The following is a 6000-nucleotide window of genomic DNA, read 5'->3' on the forward strand; positions in this document are numbered from 1 at the left end:
TGTGGCCTTGAGGGCTACCACCAGCCTCTCAGGCACACGGTAAGGATGCTGGCGGACAGGGTTCTGGCCAGGTTTCAAACGAATGACGTGTTCTAGGACTTTGGTTCTTCCTGGTCTCTGACTGAAGAGGGCCGGATACTTGCCAAACAGCTGCATCAGCTCATCTTGCTTGTCTTCTTCCAGGTGAGCCAGTATGACTTCTGCTCGTTCTTTCCATGCCTCTGTGACCCCATCCGACTCATCCTCTTCTACTCTGCGGACCAGAAAGGACTTTCCTTTGGAGAGTTCCTCTTTCTCCTCCCAGGCCTTGAGAAGGTTCACATGGTAGATTTGCTTCTTCGTACCCTTGTCCGGGTGCAGCACCTCGTAGGTCACTGGGCCCATCTTCCTCCCGATTAGGTACGGTCCTTGCCATTGCGCAAGGAGCTTGCTGGTAGACGAGGGAAGGAGGAGCAGGACTTTCTGTCCTGGCTCAAACTCTCTGTGGCGAGCGTGCTGGTCATAGCCTCTCTTCTGGGCCTTCTGGGCTTGCTGAAGGTTTGCTCTAGCTTCCTCTCGGTACCGTTCCAACCTGTCTCGCATCTGGAGGACATACTGGACAATCCCCTGTCCTGAGGTAGCTACTGGGGAACCTTCCCAGCACTTCTTCAGCAGGTCCAGTGGTCCTTGCACTGGCCATCCATAGAGGAGTTCGAATGGCGAGAAACCTGTCGATGCCTGAGGCACCTCCCTGTAAGCAAAAAGCAGAAAGGGTAACCACTTATCCCAGTCTTTACCAGTGTCAGCCACAAACTTCCTCAGCATGTTCTTGAGCGTTTGATTGAATCTCTCTACGAGCCCATCCGTTTGGGGATGGTAGGGAGTAGTCCTCAAGCCTTTAATGCCCAGCTGTCGGTGGAGTTGAACCATCAGTCGCGAGGTGAAGTTTGTCCCTTGGTCCGTCAGGATTTCATCTGGGATTCCTACACGAGAGAAGAGCTGAACAAGAGCACTGATTATTTTTGGAGTGGTTATGGAACGGAGTGGGAAGGCTTCTGGGAACCGGGTGGCATAGTCACAGATCACCAATATATACCTGTAACCTGCACTACTCTTCTCCAAGGGTCCAACAATGTCCATTGCAATTCTCTTGAATGGGGTAGAGATCTAGCAGTGAACATAGAGGAGCCCGTTCAGACCTACGGACAGCACTGGTTTTTTGGCACGTGGGGCATGATTTGCAGTATTTTTGTACATCAGTATACATGGAGGTCCAAAAGAAACGGGAGCCTAGCCTAAGATAGGTCTTATGTTGCCCTAGATGGCCTGCCCATGGAACTGTATGTGCAAGGTTGAGAACAAGTGGTCTACAGGTAGATGGCACCATCAACTTCCTGCTATCTGCCTCTGACCCAAGGTAGAGTATGTGGTTGTCTACTGTGTAAATCCCCCCACATGAAGATTGACTGTCCCCAGCTAAGGCCTTGTCAAACAAACATTTCAAGGTTGCGTCAGACTTCTGCAGTGTAGAAAAATTTTGTGGAACATCCCATTGCACCTCTAACCCAGACACATCAGCAACAGGTACAGGGGTTCCCACATACTTCTCAAGACGCCGCTGGCGGCGTGACTTTCTGGGCCCTTTGATTCCCCCCTCGCACAGACTATCACACAAGTCAGGCAGAGGTTGTAAACCAGCTTTGGCCTGGGCACGAGTGACAACTGAACATGCCATCTGAACATCAGACTGGCAAACTGACTGCTCATATAGCTGACCCCCCACACTTCCCAACAGATCAGAGAGTACAGGCACATCCCTCTCCAAAATCATCTCAAAAGGTAGCTTCTCCATTACCCCAACTTTGAGGAGGTATTTCTGACCCTGAATCTCAACTGTGAGCTCAGCTGTGGGCTGCTGTGACTGGTCACCATGGACACATTGGATCAGTGTCTGATGACCATAATCAATGTCATTAACAGGTACATTACCTTTTCTGATCAATGACAGGGAACTGCCGGTGTCAATCATTGCAGTAAGACTTTTACCATTCACTTTTACAGGTACCAATCATGACCCTTCCCGAGTCTGTCTATTCTGAACACCATCCCCCTCTCTGGGTACATAACAGTAACCTGAGAGCTTGGATTTACGTAGCGGACACATTGAAGCTTTGTGCCCCTGCTGCCGGCAGTAAAAACAGGTCAGACCCCTCCCATCAGAGCGAACTGCATGATCCCTTACCTCCCTCCCAGACACATAACCCCCAGAGTTACCTCCACCATCTCTGGCGTTTCTGATGTCCCTTGTGTCTCTGAGACTCCTTGGAGCGGGTGCTGCAGGTTGTGGTGGGCCCCCTTTACGTGCATTAAGATACTGCAGTGCAAGCTTGGCCGCTATAAGCCCGTCCTTGGGCTCGTGCTCTCGGACCCAGGTTCGAATGTCGTGTGGTAGAACTTGTAGAAGTTGCTCGAGGATGATGACCTCCCGATTTCGTTCTGCGTCTTCTCCCCCGGTCGAACCCATCGTCGGTAGAGACCCTTGAGGCGGTGGTACGTCTCTGTCGGCGACTCACCCGATGGCGTTGATGCAGCTCTGAAGCGTTGACGGTAGGTTTCCGGTGAGATGTCAAACTTCACCAGCAGCGCTTCCTTCAAGCCCTTGTAGACATTGGACAGCCCCTCATCCATTGCTGTGTAAGCCTCTAAGGCCTTGCCCGTGAGCAATGGGACAAGCCTGCAGGCCCACTCTACCTCAGGCCACTGCCACGTCTTAGCCATGCGCTCAAACCTCAGCAGGTAGTTTTCAATGTCCTCCCCCTGCTGGTATGAGGGCATCTTTGGCTCCTTCCTCAGGAATGCTGGAAGATGGACGTTAACACTGCTGGACTGGTCTCCTGGTGCTGGCCTCATTACTGCTTGGGGTGCCTGCTGTGGAGTTGAAGTCCCTGCTGCATCGAGCCTTTGTCGTCCTGGTGTTGGAAGACCCAATCTTTGGCTCTCACTGACGAGTTCCGCCTGGTGGGGAGCAGTGAGGATAGATTGGCGTAGGCCACGTAACTCCTGCTTGAGGTCTTCGTCCCTCCTCTCAAGGCAGGTGAAAAGTTGCTGAAAAAGGGTTACCATGGTTGGGTGTGGTTCTGGTCCCCCAACTGCTCCTTCAGTCAGCAGCTCACCCAGTTCTGGTTGTCTTTGGCCCCGCGGTCGGGCTCCTAGTTTCTCATACTTGCTCTCTTCTTCACCAAACGATTCCATGGTATTCCACCCCGGTTCAACTTCAGGTACTTTTTCTGACAGTTGATGCTGTTGCTGAGAACGCAATCCTGTACGCATTCCTTTACCTCTCTTGTTGGAATTCACTGATTTGCGGTACGCCATCCCACCACTGCCACCATATGTCACGTAGAGTAGGCCAGAAGGCTAAACTGGATAACCTAACCTCTATCAAAATAAAAAGATGGCGGAGCCGCAAAGGTTCTTCTGTGCAAAGGTGTTTATTTACAAGTGATTCCGGAACAAAAAACAACAGTACTGCCATCAACGTCTACCTTATGGGACAGCTTAAAAACAATGCTGCCCCATCCACAGCTCAATCCAAAATGCCTCATGACTGAAAGAGAGGCTCCTTTTGTAGGGCTAGCCCCTCCCCTCAGAACAATTAACCCTGGTTAATTAATCAATTAACAATACAAACCTACATTTTCCATGAACTAAACATACTAAAGGATATACATTGCAACACGGTTTTAAACAATATCACAACATAACATTTACAACATTACATCACTACTGACAATATCTTTCAATATGCCCATATGCATTAATGAGCCATTTGGGACAGGCACTATAAAGCAAACCCAATTCCCTTAGCTCGGGTCCTTTTCCAGCATACCCGGAAGCTACAGAGATGGAGAGAGAGGAACAGAACAAACAAACAATGCGCTCATCCACAACATTGATAAGTATAATAATTATTGTATCTCTCAAATATGAACACTGACAAGTGTGAAATGCATGCACCAAGACAGAAGTTAATTTGTGTGTCGACCCACATTGTTAACTTATCATATAATGGCGCAGGGAGGAGTGATGAATATGTGTGTGTGTGTTAAAGAACCAAATGCTGCCCGCGGCCAGTGACGGACTTCTACGTCACAGATATGAATCTATTTATTTATATGTATATCAAATTATATGAATCTATTTATTTATATGTATATCAAATGATATGAATCTATTTATTTATATGTATATCAAATTATATGAATCTATTTATTTATATGTATATCAAATGATATTAATATATTTATTTATATGTATATCAAATTATATGAATCTATTTATTTATATGTATATCAAATGATATTAATATATTTATTTATATGTATATCAAATTATATGAATCTATTTATTTATATGTATATCAAATGATATGAATCTATTTATTTATATGTATATCAAATGATATGAATCTATTTATTTATATGTATATCAAATGATATGAATCTATTTATTTATATGTATATCAAATGATATGAATCTATTTATTTATATGTATATCAAATTATATACTTATATATATATATACACTTTACGTTAAATATCCAAATCATATAAGATATACCTCCATATCTGAGGGTTTGTACATGTATCAGATCAAAGGTAATAATTAAATACATTCTGATTTGAGCTAAAAAAAATAAATAAAAAATAAATAAATAAAAATAGGCCAATTGTTTTGTGACAAGCTAATATACACTGAGTATACAAAAACCTTAAGAACACCTGTCTTTCCATGACATAGACTGACCAGGTGAATCCAGGTGAAAGCTTTGATCCCTTATTGAGCTCACCAATATATTATACACAGGCAGTTAGGAAAGCTAAATCTTTTTCAAAAAGGAATGTGCATCGAATAGCCCCCGCGATATGCAACTTTTCAGGGAGTTTAGGAACCAATATACACAGGCAGTTAGGAAGGAAAGCTAAGGCTAGCTTTTTCAAACAGAAATGTGCATCCTGTAGTACAAACTCAAAAAAGTTCTGGGACACTGTAAAGTCCATGGAGAATAAGAGCACCCCCTCCCAGCTTCCCACTGCACTGAGGCTAGGAAAAACTGTCACCACCGATAAATCCACAATAATCGAGAATTTCAATAAGCATTTTTCTATGGCTGGAGATGCTTTCCACCTGGCTACCCCTACCCCGGTCAACAGCCCTGCACCCCCCACAGCAACTCGACCAAGCCTCCCTCACTTCACCTTCACCCAAATCCAGACAGCCGATGTTCTGAAAGAGCGGCAAAATCTGGAAACCTACAAATCAGCTGGGCTAGACAATCTGGACCCTCTCTTTCTAAAATTATCTGCCGAAATTGTTGCAACCCCTATTACTAGCCTATTCAACCTCTCTTTCGTAAGACTCTTTCGTATCGTCTGAGATTCCCAAAGATTGGAAAGCTGCCGCAGTCATCCCCCTCTTCAAAGGGGGTGACATTCTCGACCCAAACTGCTACAGACCTATATCTATTCTACCCTGCCATTCTAAGGTCATTGAAAGCCAAGTTAACAAATAGATTACCGACCATTTCGAATCTCACCGTACCTTCTCCGCTATGCAATCTGGTTTCAGAGCTGGTCATGGGTGCACCTCAGCCACGCTCAAGGTCCTAAATGATATCAGAACCGCCATCAATAAGAGACATTACTGTGCAGCCCTATTCATCGACCTGGCTAAGGCTTTGACTCTGTCAATCACAAAATTCTTATTGGCAGACTCAACAGCCTTGGTTTCTCAAATGATTGCCAACCGTTTTGTCACCCCATATACTACCCGTTGGCTGGCCCTCGCATCATACTCGTCGCCAAACCCACTGGCTCCAGGTCATCTACAAGTCTCTGCTAGGTAAAGCCCCGCCTTATCTCAGCTCACTGGTCACCATAGCAGCACCCACCCGTAGCACGTGCTCCAGCAGGTATATCTCACTGGTCACCCCCAAAGCCAATTCTTCCTTTGGCCATTGG

The sequence above is a fragment of the Oncorhynchus keta genome, unplaced genomic scaffold, assembly GCF_023373465.1.
Source record: "Oncorhynchus keta strain PuntledgeMale-10-30-2019 unplaced genomic scaffold, Oket_V2 Un_scaffold_7639_pilon_pilon, whole genome shotgun sequence".
NCBI lineage: Eukaryota > Metazoa > Chordata > Actinopteri > Salmoniformes > Salmonidae > Oncorhynchus > Oncorhynchus keta.